General features: G+C 38.2%; 1 protein-coding gene across 34 annotated transcripts in view; it reads right to left on the bottom strand.

Moving 5' to 3' along the window:
* LOC129619891 (uncharacterized) overlaps positions 1–21,763 on the bottom strand; it is a 684,565-nt gene that overhangs the window by 563,941 nt on the left and 98,861 nt on the right. The window contains exon 4 of one of the 34 annotated variants that reach the window (XR_008698265.1): positions 662–2,494. The exons of 32 other annotated variants lie outside the window; for them this stretch is intronic. The gene's annotated coding sequence lies outside the window, so the exon portion shown is untranslated. Of the gene's footprint in view, positions 1–661; positions 2,495–8,510; positions 8,812–21,763 lie in introns of those variants that run through there. One more of the 34 variants, XR_008698263.1, reaches the window with a different exon arrangement.

The raw sequence follows: 21,763 nt of genomic DNA, 5'->3' as shown, positions 1-21,763 counted from the left end.
GTCCTGTCCAACTCTTAGTAACTTCATGGACTGCAGCCTACCAGGCTCCTCCGTCCATGGGATTTTCCAGGCAAGAGTACTGGAGTGGGTTGCCATTGCCTCTAGGCACCAGGTCACAACTGGTGAACTACTGTTTCTAAACAACAGTCCAAATATGCAATAAGGAGATATGTACCAGGTAGTCACTAAGCAATCATCATCATCAAGTAATTTTGGCATCAGGGTCTCTGGACTGTAGAAATTAAACATAGCTTGTCTCACAGAATTGCTATATTCCAATAGCTAAGAGGCTCAAAATGGAGTCACTTTGCTAAAGCCACATCATGAAACCAAGACTTGATTACAGTTGCAGCTTCTCCTAGGAGTGAAGATTTAGTCTGGTCAATCTGGAATTACCTGGTCAACCTTAGTGGGGAAATCTTCCCAGTAAACGCCTGACATCCCCTAAAGGAAGGTGACTTTACCACAGTTCACTTTTTCCTCATCACTTCCTCATCCTACCCTCTCCTGCCTAGAAAAGTCTTTCATTTTGTACAGATCCTAGAGCTCCCTTCTACCTGCTAGATGTGATGCTGCCCGATTCATGAGTCATTGAATAAAGCCAATGAGATCTTTAAAATTTACTTAGCTGAATTTTAGTTTTTAACATTATATAGTCAAGACTTTTATTTGGAGGAGGGAGTGGTTAGTTCCAGCATCAAGAAATGCATTCTATGTATTTAGCTTCTCAATGTAGTGTTATACAGAAAGAAGATCTAATAAACTTTAGTAAAATTACACATTAATAGAAAAGAAAAATGTGTAACTGATGACACTTCTAAATGATTTCGCTCTTATCAATAGTTAAGTGGATTATTCAAGCAGGTGAGTTACTGTCTCTTAGAATTCTATCTTGAGTGACCTACTCTTAGCAAAGAACTGTTTAAGTAAGATTTAATGTTCAGAACCACCTGCTATAGCAGAATTCTTTTTCAGCACAGTCTGTTCACTGCAAAGCTACCACACTGTAAAGGTTGTTTGAAAGGGCAGCAGTTTTCTCTTGGGTGTGTTCTTGGCCCCTTACATCAACTCAATAGTCCCTGAGGGGTGTTGAGCCAAACTTTTTCCTTTGGGCATGGATCAGAACTGTTATGGATGCCTAAGATCTTAAAAATCTCAGAGAAAAGGACTGGAAGAAACTTAATCAAAGGTTACGTATTAATTACAGAACTACACATCAGAATTTTAATTTTCCCAGAAAGATTAAGTTTCAGTCCATGACCACAATATGAGAGTATCTATAAAAGGGTTATGACCAGAACTGTCAGCTCAAAAAAGAAAGGTATAGATTATTAATAATTTTTCCATGTATTCTGGAAGCTTGTCTTAGAATCTTCAAAGTTGTAACTTTAAATGTTTTCAAATGAGTGTCTACTTTGCAATTGTTATGTTTTGTTATAGGAAAAAAAAAGAAAACTTTCTCTAATTATTCTTTCTCCTAATTATCTTAAAAAAAAAAAAAACTGGGAATGACTCTTAGCAGTAGTTTTGACTTGATAAGGAACTTTTATAATATTTTGGTTTAGCTCCCAAAGGCTTTAATTTAGTTCAATTAAAACAATTTTTGCAAGTCTATCACATCTATATTATTTTATCCCCTTTTAACAAAGGTTATCTGAGAAAATATTAATAGAGCAATTAAGCTGTTGTGATTAATACATATTTCCCCTTGAATACAGATACCCGAAAAGGAAAGAAGCCTCAGGTATTTAATTTTGATAATTCCAGGTTTCTGGCACTACATAGTCACAGCCACAGAGATGTCCCTTCATGGTAAAATGCAAAGTCTCACATTATTTCCCTCAAAAGTTATTTTAGCCTGAATAGTTCAGATTGAGGCTTTCACATTTTAACTCCACATTGCCTCTCTAGCCACTGGCACTCTAATTTAGGCAATGTCTCCTCTACTCCATGCCTGAAATTCATTCAATGATGGAAACTTGCATATGAAAAGTATTTTCTTCCTGTCTAAACAAAATCATGAACCTGGAATAAATGAACAGTTTAGTTATTTAGGTTTTAAATATTTGAAAGCTTATAACCACCTATCAAAGCAGTAAAGCTATTTAAACTTCTAAATATAGTAATGAGCAATAAACACACACAGTTTGATACTTAATAACCCATATATACTCGCAATTAAAGTGATTGCATCATAATGAGTTTTGCCTCATAGTGGGGGAAACTTGTCTAAATACATGTCACTGGTATTTCAGGTTAAAGTCAATTTTGCATGAGATTGGAAACTCTATGGGTACACTTTGCTGTGGAAAATATTGTCATTATTAAATAATCTTCACTCAATTTGAGTTGTAGAGAGTAGGTCAAGAGGCTCCATTGCTTTTGTCCATTTTTTTGCCTGTTTGAAGGCTGCCCAGTCAATGTGCCTGGAGCTCAGAAGCTGGAGAGTTCAAGCAAATTTTGAAACATCTAACAAAGGCTGAAGACTCTCAATCTACAAAAGTATAGAATACAGATTTCAGCAGACAATTCTCTACCTTGGTTTTATACAATTTTACACTCACAGAAATAAGCTCTTTCTCAAGCTAAGTTCCTGTAGAGGGGCAAGTATTCATTCTGTCTGAAGCATACATGATAAACAGCTTCATGGAGAAAGAGGTCACCCCTTGACTAAATATAGACAGCATATTAAAAAGCAGAGACGTTACTTTGCCGACAAAGGTCTGTATAGTCAAAGGTATGGCTTTTCAGTAGTCATGTATGGATGTGAGAAGTGGACAATAAAAACATCTGTGCATCGAAGAATTGATGACTTTGAACTGTGGTGCTGGAGAAGACTCTCGAGAGTCCCTTCAACTGCACGGAGACCCAACCAGTCGATCCTAAAGGAAATCAACCCTGAATACTCATTGGAAGAGCTGAAGATGAATCTCCAATACTTTGGCCACCTGATGTGAAGAGCCGACTCATTGGAAAAGACCCTGATGCTGGGAAAGATTGAAGGTGGGAGGAGAAGGGAACGGCAGAGGGTGAGATGGTTGGATGGTATCACCAACTCAACGGACATGAGTTTGAGCAAACTCTGGGCGATGGTGAGGGACAGGGAAGCCTGATTCCTGCAGTCCATGGTGCAGTAAAGAATCAGACACAACTGAGCAACTGAACAACAATCCCTTAACCACCAGTTAACATATGAACTCTCAGGGTGACGAACAGCAAACCTACACACTGTAAAGGAAGCTCCTCTAAGGATAGATACTTTCTGCTGAAAGTAGACCAATTCCATGTGCTCCCGCTTGCTGCCTGACCTAGAGCCTGATACAGAAACACACTATCATATCCCTGGTCATATGATACAGAGACACATTATCATGTCCCTCATCCTGTGTGCTGCCAATGGGCTTCCCCACTCAACTCCCAGCAGAACAACACAAGAGGCCCTAGTGCTGCCATGTAACACGGGGCTTGAGCCGATTGAATGGGAAAACCCTGAGATATTTCAGGGATGGAAGATACTTGATGATTTTACAAAAGAAGGATCAAAACATTTATGTTCCTCCCCACAGAGAAACTATTGTCAACTCCAGACCTTCTAGAAAATTCTTGAGAAAGAAACACAGGAATTCTTACAGAGCATCCTTTTTTTGTAATAGACATTCTACAAACACCTCTAAAAGACACAAAGAGAAATAACACATGGTTTTGCTTTCAAGATCGTAACCTAAAACACAATTTCACAAATACCCATAGAGAAATGGACAGAGGAGAATATTAAGCCAGTTTTTCACTAAAGTCAATAGACTATTTGAACTTCGCCCAAAAAAGACTTCTCATCTTCTGATCATGAAACTTCCCAGCAGGAATATTAAAATATGATTTCAAATTAAAATTTAACAATATTATAAATAAGTTACCCTATACTTGTTTTATATACATGTTCAGTTCAGTTCAGTTCAGTTGCTCAGTCATGTCTGACTCTTTGGGACCCCATGAACTGCAGCACTCCAGGCCTCCCTATCAATCACCAACTCCCAGAGTTCACTCAAACTCATGTCCATCGAGTGGGTGATGCCATCCAGCCATCTCATCCGCTGTCGTCCCTTTCTCCTCCTGCCCCCAATCCCTCCCAGCATCAGAGTCTTTTCCAATGAGTCAACTCTTCACATGAGGTGGCCAAAGTACTGGAGTTTCAGCTTAAGCATCATTCCTTCCAAAGAACACCCAGGGCTGATCTCCTTTAGAATGGACTGGTTGGATCTCCTTGCAGTCCAAGGGACTCTCACGAGTCTTCTCCAACATCACAGTTCAACAGCATCAATTCTACAGTGCTCAGCTTTCTTCACAGTCCAACTCTCACATCCATACATGACTACTGGAAAAACCATAGCCTTGACTAGACAGACCTTTGTTGACAAAGTAATGTCTCTGCTTTTGAATATGCTATCTAGGTTGGACATAACTTTCCTTCCAAGGAGTAAGCGTCTTTTAATTTCATGGCTGCAATCACCATCTGCAGTGACTTCGGAGCCCCAAAAAATAAAGTCTGACACTGTTTCCACTGTTTACCCATCTATTTGCCATGAAGTAATGGGACCAGATGCCATGATCTTCATTTTCTGAATGTTGAGCTTTAAGCCAGCTTTTCACTCTCCTCTTTCACTTTCAGCAAGAGGCTTTTTAGTTCCTCTTCACTTTCTGCCATCAGGGTGGTGTCATCTGCATATCTGAGGTTACTGATATTTCTCCTGGCAATCTTGATTCCAGCTTGTGCTTCATCCAGCCCAGCATTTCACATGATGTACTCTGCATATAAGTTAAATAAGCAGGGTGACAATATATAGCCTTGACATATTCCTTGTCCTATTTGGAACCAGTCTGTTGTTCCATGTCCAATTCTAACTGTTGCTTCCTGACCAAACAAGTTTGACGCTGTATGCTTCTCAAGTATATGTCCTGATTAGAGAACTCAGTCTTCATAAAAGCTGCCAGTGTTCTCCCCTACTTCACTGACTCTTCAAGCTCACTTCTGGGCACTGATTCACTGACACTGAACAGCTGCTCTCCAGGCACTTGTCATGGAGGATAACCCTGGCCCACTGCAGCAAAAGTAAGCCAAACTTGTTCAAGACAAATAAAAATAAATTTCTGGGAGAATTTGCAATAGTTTCAACTCATTTAAGTTACAGAACCCTCCTTTTCATTCCTTAAAAGAAACAGAGATATCTCACAGAAGCCAACATCAGGGATGAAATCAAGCCTCAGAGATGGATTCATATCTGTATCTTACATGTGTTTTCCTCTGAATACCTGATCTATGGCTCCCTCTATCTACTGGCCAACTTTTACTACTTGAGTTCATAAGTCTGGCTGAAGATGTCTGCATGCTAAGTCGCTTCAGTTCAGTTCAGTTCAGTCATTCAGTTGTGTCCAACTCTTTGCGACCCCATGAATTACAGCACTCCAGGCCTCCCTGTCCATCACCAACTCCCAGAGTTCACTCAGACTCACGTCCATTGAGTCAGTGATGCCATCCAGCCATTTCATCCTCTGTCGTCCCCTTCTCCTCCTGCCCCCAAACCCTCCCAGCATCAGAGTCTTTTCCAATGAGTCAACTCTTCGCATGAGGTGGCCAAAGTACTGGAGTTTCAGCTTTAGCATCATTCCTTCCAAAGAAATCCCAGGGCTGATCTCCTTTAGAATGGACTGGGGTGGATCTCCTTGCAGTCCAAGGCACTCTCAAGAGTCTTCTCCAACACTACAGTTCAAAAGCATCAATTCTTCGGCACTCAGCTTTCTTCACAGTCCAAATTTCACATCCATATATGACCACTGGAAAAACCATAGCCTTGACTAGATGGACCTTTGTTGGCAAAGCAATGTCTCTGCCCTTCAATATGCTATCTAGGATGGTCATAACCTTTCTTCTAAGGAGTAAGCGTCTTTTAATTTCATGGCTGCAGTCACCATCTGCAGTGATTTTGGAGCCCCCAAAAATAAAGTCTGACACTGTTTCCACTGTTTCCCCATCTATTTGCCATGAAGTGATGGGACCAGATGCCATGATCTTGGTTTTCTGAATGTTGAGTTTTAAGCCAACTTTTTCACTCTCCTCTTTCACCTTCATCAAGAGGCTTTTTAGTTCCTCTTCACTTTCTGCCATATTGGTGGTGTCATCTGCCTGTCTGAGGTTATTGATATTTCTCCCAGCAATCTTGATTCCAGCTTGTGTTTCGTCCAGCCCGGTGTTTCTCATGATGTACTCTGCATATAAGTTGAATAAGCAGGGTGACAATATACAGCCTTGACGTACCCCTTTTCTTATTTTGGAACCAGTCTGTTTTTCCATGTCCAGTTCTAACTATTGCTTCCTGACCTGCATACAAATTTCTCAAGAGGCAGGTGAGGTGGTCTGGTATTCCCATCTCTTTCAGAATTTTCCACAGTTTATTGTGATCCACACAGTCAAAGGCTTTGGCATAGTCAAAGTCGCTTCAGTCATGTCCAACTCTTTGTGAACCCAGGCTTCTTTGTCCTTGGGATTTCCTATGCAAGAGTACTAGAGTGGGTTGTCATGCCCTCCTCCAGGGGATCTTCCTGACAATCTTGACTATACATGAGTTTTGTTTATAGTTTCAGCCTCAAGAAAAGAAACTATCACTATCACCTCCCTCTCCCTCCACTGTGCTCCCTCTCCCTATCCCAATTACCGTTAACAAGGGAAAGAACTAGCATTACTCAAGTGGTAGAGTGACTTATGCTGAACTAATAAATCATGGGCAGAGAATAGGGTCTAGAGTAAATACCAGCTTGGTCCATTTTGGAGCAGATTCCTATGCTTGATTCAGCTGAAAGGTTAGAACTATGTTTTATCAAATTGCTGCTCAGTTCAGTTCAGTAGCTCAGTCATGTCCGATTCTTTCTGACCCCATGGACCGAAGCACACCAGGCTTCCCTCTCCATCAACAATCCCCAGAGCTTACTCAAACTAATGACCATGGAGTCGGTGATACCATCCAACCATCTCATCCTCTGTCGTCCCCTTCTCCTCCCGCTTTCAATCTGTCCCAGCATCAGGGTTTTTTCAAATGAGTCAGTTCTTCGCATCAGGTGGCCAATTCAGATAATGTAATTTCAACTTCAGCATCAGTCCTTCCAATGAATATTCAGGGTTGATTTCCTTTAGGATTGACTGGTTGGATCTCCTTGCAGTCCAAGGGATTCTCAAGAATCTTCTCCAACACCACAGTTCAAAAGCATCAATTCTTCAGTGCTCAGCTTTCTTTATAGTCCAGCTCTCACATCCATACATGACTACTGGAAAAACCACAACTTTGACTATACAGACCTTTGTTGGGAAAGCAATGTCTCTGCTTTTTAACATGCTATCTAGGTTGGTGATAGCTTTTCTTCCAAAGAGCAAGCATCTTTTAATTTCATGGCTGCAGTCACCATCTGCAGTGATTTTGGAGCCCAAAATAATAAAGTCTTTCACTGTTTCCATTGTTTCCCCATCTATTTGCCATGAAGTGATGGGACTGGATGCCATCATCTTAGTTTTTTGAATGTTGAGCTTTAAGTCAACTTTTTCACTCTCCTCTTTCAATTTTACCAAGAGACTCTTTAGTTCTTCTTCACTTTCTGCCATAAAGGTGGTGTCATCTGCTTATTAGAGGTTAATGATATTTCTGCCAGCAGTCTTAATTCCAACTTGTGCTTCATCCAGCCCAGCATTTCGTATGATGTACTCTGCATATAATTTAAATATGCAGGGTGACAATATACAGCCTTGACGTACTCCTTTCCCGATTTGGAACCAGTCTGTTTTTCCATGTCCAGTTCTAACTGTTTTTCCTGACCTGCATTTCTCAGGAGGCAGGTCAGGTTGTCTGGTATCCCCGTCTCTTTAAGAATTTATAGCACACATATTGCTGCTATAAGCACAATCTCTTTAAAGAACACATTATTGCTGCTATCAACTTACTATTATGTAAATTACAGGGAAAAGAAAGGGTGTGGGTGGGTGGGAACTGCGAAGGCAACACATTGGGGCCCACAGTAGACATTCAGGGATTCCATTTCTATAGAAACTCTAAAATGTAATGTTTAATACTTGATAACATGAGCAGTAACTGCCCTGAGAGGTGGCTTGGTTGAGGCCTTTAGCGGATCAGAAGAGTCTATACAAAGACACCCTCAAGGCATTCACTTTGAGGATGTTGTTTAGGATCTTATTTATTATTTCATGGAGATATACAAGAAACTCATTCCAGACCTCCATATTGAGATAAATATATTTTTGTTTTATGGATCCCAGGGTATGTGTAACAAAACATATTCTCTTCACATTTGCTTCTGGATATTCAGAAGTACTAAGTATATTTTTAGATGTCTTTTATATTTTATCCCCCTATCTTGATTCATCTTTTTTTTAAAAAAGAAACATTATTTTTGCCTGTTATCCCTCACTTATTTTAAATAGTTTTCCTTGTGATTTTATGTACCCCTTCTGTCTTAATGAATTGATTCTGGAATTTAAAAAATCTCAAGTTTAGAAAAAATTATTTTCATATTCAGGTCTGTATCTCAGAAAAAATAATTTTTAATGGAAAAAAAAATTTTTTAAGATTTTTAAATGACAAAACTGAATGATTTTTGATACTATAAAATGCAGAAAATTTCCCAGGGCTTGCTCAGCAAGTTTCAAGTTATTTTTCTGTTTTGGCAGTCCTAGTTAGAAATCTTTCTCTTCCTTCTATTTACTCATGCTCTGTTGTAATTACTGCTTCTTGGTCCCATAAGTCTTCAAGTTTCCTTCCAAAAGTAAAGATAATATTTTTAAAAATTCTCACATGGTTAGAAATTTCAAAACATACACCCAAAAGGTACAAAATGAAGAGTAATGCTGTGTTTCAAGCAGCTTTTCATGTGTCAAGAAAAGAATATCTGCCTGTGTTTCACTCCACAGGGAGACAGGCATATACGTGACCCTCCTCTGAAGTACTAACTCTATACAAACTCAGAATCTCTTTTACTCCACCACTGTATCAACTTGCTATTGAAACAAAAGTCATTCAGGTAAGTTTTCAGCATAGCCTGGATAGCCAGATTAGAAAGTCATCTATCTAGAAGTGCTGCCTTTATCAGAAGCACTGCAGTTAACTTGTGCATCTCCGCTCTTAAAAGAGCTCTTTCTGTCTTTAACCCAGGCAAGGTGCTGGAGGCCCAGCCCTTCGGCATCTCTAATTCAGTCATGGCCTCACATCTACTCATTCTTGCATGTCATGATCAAGTACCTCATAACTAGAAAACATCCTATCACAACTGGATAAAGCATTTGCTTTCTAGCCAATATCCACATATGTTTGACCTGTTAGAACCCATCAAAAATGCTAAAATAGTGATGTATTCACAATTAAACTAATAAATAAGCATGTTCTTTTGAACACTCTTTCAACTATACCTGTGTCTCTTGACTTCTTCCCCCTTAACCTTTATTTCCCAGATACATACTAATTCCTGCAACTCTACTCTGTGGACAGTGATGTCATCTGTAGGTGGGATGACTCCAAGGAAGGAGGCTGGAGTTGGGATGCCAACCACCAGGAGTCTTGTAGCTCAGGGGACTTTTCAAAGCTCTTCCATCCCAGATATTCTAACATCCTTTGGGTTCAGTAGGCTTGGCTTGGCTGCAGGAGGACCTCCCCACACCCCCAGAGCTGGAGATTCTCCTGGTCCTTCAGTAGACGGCTCATTGCCAGGCATATCTTCCTAGCACCCTCAGATCCAAGACACTCCAGCCCTGGGATCCAAGTCTGCTCAGGTTCCAGGGATGTGACATAAGCCTAGGTCACCATGTCTGAGTGGACTTGAGTCAGCATTCCTTTTCATTTTTTTCTATTGTATCATTTGAATTGGGGCATATAAGTGATTTACAATGTTGTGGATCTTTTTTCCCAATAGACAGCAGTTTTATTCACTTATTGGAGAAGGAAATGGCAACCCACTCCAGTATTCTTGCCTGGAAAATTCCCTGGACAGAGGAGCCTGGCAGGCTGCAGCCCATGGGGTCGCAAAGAGTCGAACACAACTGAGCGACTTTCCCTTCAACTACACTTAAATCCTCTCTTTTCAGAAATCTTCAGTGATGATACTTCAGATTGCTAGCAGGGGGGTACCAAGAGTTATCATTTACTGAAGTAATGACTGACCTTTGACAGCAACTCACTGCTGGCCTTTAAAATACCAATCACCTATTTTTACTCCATTCTCTCTCTAAACATGTTAAGCACCAAGCATTGGATTTGTAAAGGTTAACAAGACACATTTTCCTGATCCCTGAGCAGCCTGGAGCCCAGTACAGGAGACAGAAATGTAAGAATTGAGTTATAACTTAATGTGTATGAGGGAAAAAGCTGAAGCAATGACGAAATGCTCTTAGACAATACTAATAGGACAAAGGAACCAACTTGGGATAACATTTTAAAGATATACTGTCCTTTGAGCTGAATTTTAAGATGGGTGATTAGAGGTTTGGTAAAGAAAGGATGTCACAGCAGGTGCCTAAGACACAATCTGGGTAAAGAGCCACAGCAGGGCTTCTCAACTTCAGCAATCCTGGCACTTAGGGCTGGATAATTCTTTGTTGTGGAAGGTTTCCCTGTGCATTTTGGCATGTACCTGGCCTCTACTCACTACACAGCAGTAGCAACTCCCACAAACCGAGTTATGACAAATAAAAATGCCTCCAATCAGTAAATATTCCCTGAGATTAAAAGCAAAACTGACCCTCGTTGAGAATAACTGATGTTCAGGAATTAAAGCATCAAATATGGGCAGGGGCTGGTTAATGGTGACTGAGAGGGAGATTGGTGCCAGACTGAAGTGTCTTATGTTGTTGCTGTTTAGTCGCTAAGCCATGTCTGACTCTTTCGCAGCCCCATGGACTGTAGCCTGCCAGGTTCCTCTGTCCATGGGATTTCTCCAGCAAGAATACTAGAGTGGGTTGCCATTTCCTTTTCTAGGGGATCTTCCCAATCTAGGGATCAATCTCACATCTTCTGCATTGGCAGGCAGATTCTTTACCACTGAGACACAGGGGAAGCCCAAAAGGTCTTAGACACCATGCTAAAATTATGTTGAATGATTTGGGACATTTAAACAGAGTCCTACATTTCATTCATATTAATTTGTACTGCCTCTCCAAATAAACCCTGAATACTTAGACTTTATAAGCAGTTTAATGCTGCATATATCAGAGATATTAATCAGTTCCTAAGTATATCCTGAGAAAGGCTACTTCTTGTTTCCAGTACATATTTGACTGTTCAATTTCTCCTCCAAATGCTGCTTAATCCTATTTTTAGGAATTTCTTAGGTATCACCATTGACATCACTCCATTCTGCTGCCTCGAGCAAGAATGGCACTCAATAGCATTTTTAAAATAAATCACTGAATGGGTACATGCATAGGTGTATTATATACTTAAGTGAAGGAAGGGGAGAAATTAAGGAAAAGAGGGAAAAGAAAGATGCTAATGGCAGAAGGAGGAAATCTTTCAACACAGTATTAAACGAAGAGCTCTTGTGTAGTGAGAAAATTGGCTCTAAACAAAGCTATGCAATGACATCCCTTTTGGAAAAGAAATAAAAGATCTTTTCCAAAGGAGACTATTAAAGTTATTAATACTTGCTAGGCCATAAAAGGGCTGATATACTGCTTAAAAGTCAGTTGTATAGTTAAATATTGTATTCAATCCTCAAAAATGACTAGCAACAAAAAAGCCATGCTAAATTGAGAACTGCTAACTATGATTTTAAGGCAAAGGGCAACTTGTGGATAAGTTTGAAAGACCTAAAATTATGCATTTGGGATTGGATCACACTAAATATTGTGTGCTTTTGAGGCCATCGTTCAAGCCAGAGCTTTGAGAGTCTGACACCATGAAGTAGCTGCCTGATAAGGATCAAGGTATAGAAAGTACAGTGCAAACTAGTTCCCTGAATTTTAAAGGCAGGTTCGCCATGCACATCAGGGTGTAAAGGGAAGACACTGGTGTCACAGAGACACAGCTCAAGCGAGACTTTCTTTTTGTAAGTAGGGTTTGCAACAATTTGATGCTGAATGCTTCTGCTCACCTCAGGAGATTTTGCAAGAGAAAAGAGAGAAATAAGAAGAGACATCTCTGGAGATAATTTTTCAAAAAGTTATCTGGTGGCCTTCAGTAACCCAGCATGTTGTCCTGAAAAAAGACTTTTTGAATCCTTTGACTCTAGTGAAAGGATGCTCTCACTTCCTATTTTCTCAGAGAGGTAGATAAGGAAACTATCAAGTTGAGAACTGTATATAGTACAATGTGTTTTATATATATGTATATATACATACATAGTTATATATAGTTTCACAAATAACTGTATGTTATATATAGTTTCACAGAGGTTTTGTGCACTTGCTGTGCTTCTTGATTAATCTCTTTCCCCAATTTTTTTATTTTGGTAAAATATATTTACCATCTTAACCATTGGTTCAATGATATTAATTAAATAATGATATTAAATGATAACCAGTGGTTCAGTGATATTAAATACAGCCACAGTGATGTGAAACTATCAGCATATCCATCTCTAGAACTCTTTGTCTTGCAAAACTGAAACTCTATACCCATTAAACAATAACTCTCTATACCCTTCTCTCCCCAAATCCTAAGAACCACAATTCTAATTTCAGTTTCTATGTATTTGACTAATTGAAGCATCTCTTACAATTGAAATTATACACTTTTTGTCTTTTTGTGACTAGATTTTTTTTCATTTAACATCATGTCTCCAAAGTTGATCCATATGGTAGTATATCTCAGAATTCCCTTCCTTTTAAAGGCTGAGTAATATTCCATTGTACTAATATACCACACTTTCCCCAGCATCATTTGTTGAAAATACTGCCCTCTCCCCCTTGGATGGCCTGTATATCTCTGTCACAAATCATTTGACCATATATGTAAGGATTTATTTCTGGCAGTGCTATGCTATTCAATTTTCTATTTCTGTCTTTATGCCAGTACATACTGTTTCAGTTACTGCAGTTTTGTAGTAAGTTTTGAAAAATTAGAAAGTATGAGTCCTCTGGCTTTGTTCATTTTCAAGATTATTTTGGCTATTTGAGGTCTCTTGAGATTCTATATGAATTTTATGATGGGTTTTTCTATTTCTGTACAAAAAAAAATGTCATTAGGATTTTGATAGCAATTGCCCTAAAACTGTAGACCTGCTTGTATAGCTGCCTTCGGTCACTACTACTGAAGGCCGTGCTGACAGCTTAAAAACATTCTTTCATTTCATCAACATGAGATGTGCTCCCATTTATTTACATCTTTAATTTCTTTCAGCAATGCTTGGTAGTTTTCACTTCAGTTCATTGGTAATCCTAATGCGAAAGTATTTTACCCTGTTTTAATGCTGCTGCTACTGCTAAGTCGCTTCAGTCATGTCCAACTCTTCACGACCCCATGGACCACAGCCTACCAGGCTCCTCCATCCATGGATTCTCCAGGCAAGAGTACTGGAGCGGGTTGCCATTTCCTGCTCCAAATTTAATGCTAGTATATATAAATAGAAATTTTTAAATTTCCGTTTTCATATAGTTCTGTTGATCTATATAAGGGCAACTGATTTGCACGTTGACTTTATATACTATATCTTCTGTGAGTCTAATGGAGAAGGAAATGGCAACCCACTCCAGTATTCTTGCCTAGAGAATCCTTCTCTGATGAGAAATTTGCTCATACTTTTACTGAGGATCCCTTGTATGTGACAAGCCACTTCTCTCCTGCTACTTTCAAGATCCTCTCATTATTTTGTCTTTCGAAAGTCTGATTATAATGTGTCTTGTATGAGTCTCTGGGTTCATCTTACTTGGAGTTCACTAACCTTCTTGGATGCTTACATTCATATCTTTCAACAAATTTGGGAAGTCCTCAGTTATTGTTCCAATATTTCCTCTGTCCCTCCCCCTGTCTCTTCTTCTTCTAGGACTCCCACAATGTGTATTATTGTTCCATTTGATGGTGTTCCAATGGTCCCTTGCTCAGTTGCTAAATCGTTTTTGACTCTTTGCGACCCCATGGACTGTAGCACACCAGACTCCTCTGTCCTCCGCTACCTCCAGGAGTTTTCTCAACTTCATGTTCCACTGAGTCAGTGAAACTAACCATCTCATCTTCTGTCACCCTCTTCTCCTCCTGCCTTCAATCTTTCCCAGCATCAGGGTATTTTCCAGTGAGTCAGCTCTTGCCATCAGGTAGCCAAAGTATTGGAGCTTCAGCTTCAGCATCAGTTCTTCCAGTGAATATTCAGGGTAGATTTTCTTTAGGATTGACTGGTTGGATCTCCTTGCTGTCCAAGGGACTCTCAAGAGTCTTCTCAAGCACCACAATTTGAAAGCATGAATTCTTCAACACTCAGCCTTCTTTATGGTCCAGCTTTCACATCTGTACATGACTACTGGAAAAACCAAAACTTTGACTACATGGACCTTTGTCAGCAAAGTAAGATATATATGCTTTTTAATATGCTGTCTGTGTTTCTCATAACTTTCCTTCCAAGGAGCAAAAATCTTTTTTAATTTCATGGCTGAAGTTACCATCCACAGTGATTTTGGAGTCCAATAAAACAAAGTCTGTCACTACTTCAACTTTTCCCTCATCTGTTTGCCATGAAGTGATGGGACCAGATGCCATGATCTTAGCTTTTTGAATTTTGAGTTTCAAGCCAGCCTTTTCACTCTTCTCTTTCACCATCATCAAGGGGTTCTTTAGTTCTTCTACACTTTTTACCATTAGAGTGGTATCATCTGCATATGAGGTTGTTGATATTTCTCCTGGCAATCTTGATTCCAGCTTATATACATTAGGCTTTCTTTAATGCTATTTTTTCTGCTCCTCAGACTCAATCATTTTTATTTTCCTATTTTCAAGTTTGCAGATTTTTTTCCTTCTGTCTTCTCGAATCTGACTTTGAATTTCTCTAGTCATCTTTTTACTTCATCTCAGTTATTGTAATTTCAGCTCCAGAATTTTATTCTTTTTTTTTCTTTAGCTTTTCTATCTCTCTACTGATATTTCCATTTTATTCACATATAGTTCTCTTCACTTTTTTCATATCTTCCTTTAGTTATTTGAGTATCTTTAAAACAATTGTTTTTAAAACTTCATAGATCTGCCATTAGGTCTTTTCAGCAATAGTTTTTTGATTTTGTTTCCTTTGAATAGATTTGACTTTCTTGTTTCTGTGAATGCCTTTTGATATATATTTTTGCTGAAAACTAGACATTTGAACCTAACAATATGGTGAAGACCAGATTCACCCTATTCCCCAGGATTTGCTGTTTTTGTCATAGTTTCTTTGTTTGGGGTTTTTTGATTGTTATAGAAGATTGTCTCTGTGTCAAAGATAAGGCTAAAGTATAAATTTAAGGTTTTCTTAGGTCTTTTTTTGAGCTGGTGACTTTCCCTTGGTATGTCCTGTCACTTAATTTTACTCATAGTTGCTTTGGTATGGTTGCCTTTGAATGTCTGATTTTTTAATGTTTGCCTCCCCAGTGGGGAAGAGGGGGAAAATAAGTGGAGAAAAGAAATCCCCCTGGAAGTCCCTTCAGCCAGATAGGGAGGGGCTTGCAACATTGTGAGGAGCTACAAAAACAATGGCTGCTTGCCTCTTTGTCTGCATGTCTGTGGTCTAAGCACCAACTGGTGACACAAACAGATTGCTGATATTTGAAGGACAACATCTATTTTTTCCCCAATTGACTCCCTCAAACTCCTGGGACACACATGCACAGCTGCCTACCATGGGGCTAGGGTGGGAAAATGGGCTGCAGAAGAGCTGATTGATCAAAATTAACAGCAATTTACTGTCCAACACTATACCTGAAAGTTGTAAACCTTAAGTAGACCCTAGTGTCCCACAAGTTACATAAGACAGATTCTGGCAGTGCCACTGTCATCTAGCAGAGGACAGATTCCTGATACCTCATTCTCTACCAACATAGAACCACCCTGGATTTTATACACATTAAATATTTCATACATATTAAAATATTTTATTATTATTTCATGTAAGTGTGAATCATATTACACTTGATTAAATATAGTGTCCGTGAACTTGCAACAAACTTTGTCAGTTCACTTCTTTCCTGGAAGAATGACTCCAGAGGGCTTTCTTTCTTTTTCTTTTCTTTTTTTTTTTTTAAGTATTATTTGTTGTTCAGTCACTCAGTTGTGTCTGACTCTTTGTGACCCCATGGACTGCACCACACCAGGCTTTCCTGTCCTTCACTATCTCCCAGAGTTTGCTCAAACTCAAGACCATTGACTCAATGATGCCATCTAACAATCTTATTCTCTGTTACTCCCTTCTCCTCCTTTTCAGTCTTTCCAAACATCAGGGTCTTTTCCAAAGAGTCAGTTCTTTGCATTAGGTAGTCGAAGAATTGGAGCTTCAGTTTCATCATCAATCCTTCCAATGAATATTCAGGGTTGATTAGCTTTAGGATTGACTGGTTGGATCTCCCTGCTGTTCAAGGGGCATACAAGAGTCTTCTCCAGCACAACAGTTTTAAGACATCAATTCTTCAGTGCTCAATATTTTATATGGTTCAACTCTCACATGCATACATGACTACTGGAAAAACCATAGCTTTGACTATATAGACTTTTGTTGACAAAGTGATGTCTCTGTTTTTTAATATGATGTCTAGGTTTGTCTTAGCTTTTCTCCAAGGAGCTAGTGTCTTTTAATTTCATGGCTGCAGTCACCATCCACAGTGATTTTGGAGCCCAAGAAAATAAAAATCTGTCACTGTACCCATTGTTTCACCATCTATTGGCCATAAAGTGATGGGACTGGATGTTGTGATCTTAGTATTTTGAATTGCATCAAGAGGCTCTTTAGTTCCTCTTCCCATTTTTGCCATTAGGGTGGTGTCATCTGCATATCTGAGGTTATTATATTTCTCACAGCAATCTTGATTCCAGCTTGTGCTTCATCCAGCCCATCATTTCACATGATGTACTCTGCATATAAGTTAAATAAGCAGGGTGACAATTTTCAGCCTTGATGTACTCCTTTCCCAATTTTAAATCATTCCATTTTTCCATGTCCAGTTCTAACTCTTGCTTCTTGACCTGCATACAGGTTTCTCAGGAGACAGGTAAGGTGTTCTGATATTCCCATCTCATTAAGAATTTCCCTCTGTTGTGATCCACATATTCAAAGGCTTTAGTTTAGCCAATGAAGCAGGAATAGATGCTTTTTTCTGGAATTCCCTTGCTTTTTCTATGATCCAGCAGATGTTGGCAATTTGATCTCTGGTTCCTTTGCCTTTTCTAAATCCAGATTGTACATCTGGAAGTTCTTGATTCACATACAAGTGATGCCCAGCTTGAAGGATTTTGAGCATTCCTTGCTAGCATATGAAATGAGCACAATTGTGTGGTATTTCAAACTTTCTTTAACATTGCCCTTCTTTGGGATTGGAATGAAAACTGATCTTTTCAAGTCCTGTGGCCACTGTTGAGTTTTCCAAATTTAGCACTTTAACAGCATCATCTTTCAGGATTTGAAATAGTTCAGCTGAAATTCCATCACCTCCACTAGCTTTGTTAGTAGTAATGGTTCCTAAGTCCCACTTGACTTCACACTCCAGGATGTCTGGCTCTAAGTTACATCATTGTGGCTATCTGGGTTATTAAGACCCTTTTTGTACAGTTCTTCTGTGTATTCTTGCCACCTCTTTTTAATATCTTCTGCTTCTGTTAGGTCCATATGTTTTCTGTCCTTTATTGTGCCCATCTTTGCTTGAAATGTTCCCTTGGTATCTCTCATTATCTTGAAGACATCTCTAGTCTTTCCAATTCTATTGCTTTCCTCTATTTTATTTTTGCATTGTTCACTTAAGAAGTCTTTTTAAATATTATATCAACAGGAAAATCATTCATGTGAACATGAAATAACTTAGTCAGAAAAATACCTATGATAATAACAAGATACTCCACCAGCTGTTACTACATTTTACCAGTTTTAAAATGATAAACTTTATATTTTTTAGAACCTAAAAGAAGCAATGCTTGATCTATGAATACTTTAGAATGATGCAGATAAGAATTTATATGTATATATTTATTGTATACTTGCACATCAAATTGATGCACATAGTATAATATGTGGTCCTTTTGTGAAGCCTAGAACTCAGAGGATTATTTTTTTTTTTTCCTTTTGGCCTATTCTGAGTAATTGCAAGTGCTTTAGTATGGAAATAAGAGGGCAAAGCTATTTTTCTGTTGGCTTTTGGCTGTATTTGTGCACTAAATCTTTATTCTAAAAAAAAATGAAAACTTTAATTTTTAAAGTGAGAATTTTCATTTATACTACATTAAAACCTTAATGAGAAAATGTTTTTAAAAAAAGCAATGGATCCATTAGTCCAGATTTGACTTCCTGCTTTTTATCAAAGATCTTTGCCCCTTAGAAATTAAAGTCTGAAAGAGTTTAAAATCAAATGTGTATAACAGGTTGAATGTAAGTTGTTATCAAATAAATTATTTATTTTACCTTATGTTTCTGGATTTTCAAAGAAAAACCTGATCATCACAAAAAATTTGATAACGAAAAACTATAAAAGTTACAGAAAATTCTCTTCAATTCCACCACTCTTAACATTTTGACACAGAAAATAGTCACCTTTGGTCATAGTACTAACATTTAAATATAGTTTCTTTACCCTTATTCTATTGCATTTTTTCTTTTTGCATTGTGGAGATGTTGCTTTATTTTACTCTGCTTTAAGGTTTGTTTCATACTGTATCATTATAATTTCAAGATCTTTTAAACTCCTCTGGAAGTTCCTCATTAATGGCTAAGTAGCACTCCTTACATGAGTACACAAGTTTAAAATAAATAAAAAAGAATCTAACTTTTTAAAATTTTAATAGTAATAAAATAGCGAGCATCTGTTAAAATTATTAACTTGTATCTAAACATACTAATAATGAAAAAATTCTGTAAGATTCTCAAATGAATAATATGTAAGATGATCCATTTGTGATTAAAGAATACATATATGTACATATTTAACGTGCATGTTAATATAAAGGCAAAGGAAAGGAAGGATCCACTGCAAATGCTAAGAGGATTTACCTCAGGAATAGAAGGGAAAATTTGCTAGGAAAATGTATTATTATACTCAATTGAAAAAAAATTTTAAGTATTTTAAAACAAAAGTACATGCTCATGGTAAAAACTTAGGAAATATAAAAGGTTATGAAAATAACTCATTCCCAGCACTTAAAGAATTACTGCTATTTTACAATTTATTTTTTAATTGAAGGATAATTGCTTTATAGAATTATGTTGGTCTCTGTCCAACATCAACATGAATCAGCCATAGGTATCCATATGCCCCCTCCCTCTTGAACCTTCCTCCCACTTCCCTCCCCATCCTACCCTTCTAGGTTATTACAGAGCCCAGGTTTGAGTCTCCTGAGTCATACAGCAAATTCCCATTGGCAATCTATTTTACATATAGTAAAGTAAGTTTTCATGCTACTCTCTCCATACATCCCACCTCTTTCTTTATCCTCCCACCCCACTGTCCACCATGTTAGACTCTGCAACCCCATAGACTGTAGCCCACCAGGCTCCTCTGTCCATAGGATTTTCCAGGCAAGAATACTGAGTGGGAGCTATTTCCTCCTGCAGGGGATCTTTCCAACTCAGAGGCTGAACCTGCATCTCCTGCATTGCCTGCATTGGTAGGTGGATTCTCTACCACTGAGCCACCTGGGAAACCCAGTTCTTATATGTAAACTTCTAAATAGAAGGTTTTATAAACATATTGCATGCCATTTCTTATAAAAATTATATCACAAATCCTACATTTATCACTTCCATGCTATCTATGTATATTTCTATATTAATCAATTTTATAGCTGAATGAAATCTACTTAAATTTTTCCTCTTTATGGTTACTTTATTTTTTTGCCTTCTAAACAATGATATAACACCATATACTTATAACAACAACTTTGCATTTGTATACAATCATTACCTTTTATGAAAGTAATCTGTCTACCAGAATTTCTCTTAAAATGGTTTACATTACTTAGCTCCCATAAGGATAACTTCCTTTTACCTGCTGTTTTTCTCTGGGGATCCAGCTTAATTTGATTTCAGTCAGTAAAGTATATTTAGTTTTTTTGTCTTCTGACATATGTATTCCAAATAAAAATTCTTATTCAAAGTGGCTGGAATAGAGCTAATTTCCAAGGACTTCATTTTAAAGGCATCATGTTTCATACTTTGCATAGGCTATTTGAGTTTCCCTTTCTAATTATCATAAAATAATCTTAATTATAGGAAAATATTTATTTCAGAATTCAAATTCATATAATATTAGCTAACTGAAGGCCTGAAAATATTTTAGCATGATAAACACATAGATTAAAAGATAGCTCTTCTAAATAAGGAATGAGAAATATAGGTGGAGATTTAAAGTATAAAAATATGTCCTTTATCATATATTGTGAGCTTTGCCCTTTTGAGCAGATATAAGAAGGATTAGAAAAACTTTAAAGTTCTTTCTAACATTCTATCATTTTATGATCAATATGCTTGTCTTTCAGTGTTTTTAAAACACACACCCTGGGATATGCTTATCTATTTATGTTAGAGATGGTATGATCTTGATATATTTATCTGCGTGCAGGCATAATGTTTCATTTATCAGGAATGACAGGAAATAAAGTTTGTGAACTAAATCATTAAAGCAACATTTTCAGGTCAGTACTTTTAATCCCTTTATGCACAAATATGTTTTTTCAGTTTTGTTACAAATTTTCTGAAATTTTTCCATGTATATTGCCATGCATTGATGAAAGAACTTAATCGCATTAGGAACAATTATTGCACTGTGGTAAAGTAAAGTAACGAAGATCATGGCATCTGGTCCCATCACTTCATGGGAAATAGATGGGGAAACAGTGGAAACAGTGTCAGACTTTATTTTTTGGGGCTCCAAAATCACTGCAGATGGTGACTGCAGCCATGAAATTAAAAGAAGCTTACTCCTTGGAAGGAAAGTTATGACCAACCTAGACAGCATATTCAAAAGCAGAGACATTACTTTGCCAACAAAGGTTCGTCTAGTCAAGGCTATGGTTTTTCCTGTGGTCATGTATGGATGTGAGAGTTGGACTGTGAAGAAGGCTGAGAGCTGAAGAATTGATGCTTTTGAACTGTGGTGTTGGAGAAGACTCTTGAGAGTCCCTTGGACTGCAAGGAGATCCAACCAGTCCATTCTGAAGGAGATCAGCCCTGGGATTTGTTTGGAAGGAATGATGCTAAAGCTGAAACTCCAGTACTTTGGCCACCTCATGCGAAGAGTTGACTCATTGGAAAAGACTCTGATGCTGGGAAGGATTGGGGGCAGGAGGAGAAGGGGATGACAGAGGATGAGATGGCTGGATGGCATCACTGACTCGATGGATGTGAGTCATCACCAACTCCTGGATGTGGGTGAACTCCGGGAGTTGGTGATGGACAGGGAGGCCTGGCATGCTGCGATTCATGGGGTCGCAAAGAGTCGGACATGACTGAGCGACTGAACTGAACTGAACTGAACTGAAAGTATGGAAGCTTAGTTTGGGGGGTTTCAGAGCTATTTACCTCTTTAATACCTGACCCCACATTAATATAATAAAATACATTAATTAAA

The sequence above is a fragment of the Bubalus kerabau genome, chromosome 9 (assembly GCF_029407905.1).
Source record: "Bubalus kerabau isolate K-KA32 ecotype Philippines breed swamp buffalo chromosome 9, PCC_UOA_SB_1v2, whole genome shotgun sequence".
Classification (NCBI taxonomy): domain Eukaryota; kingdom Metazoa; phylum Chordata; class Mammalia; order Artiodactyla; family Bovidae; genus Bubalus; species Bubalus kerabau.
This window is presented reverse-complemented; position numbering and strand designations above follow the sequence as displayed.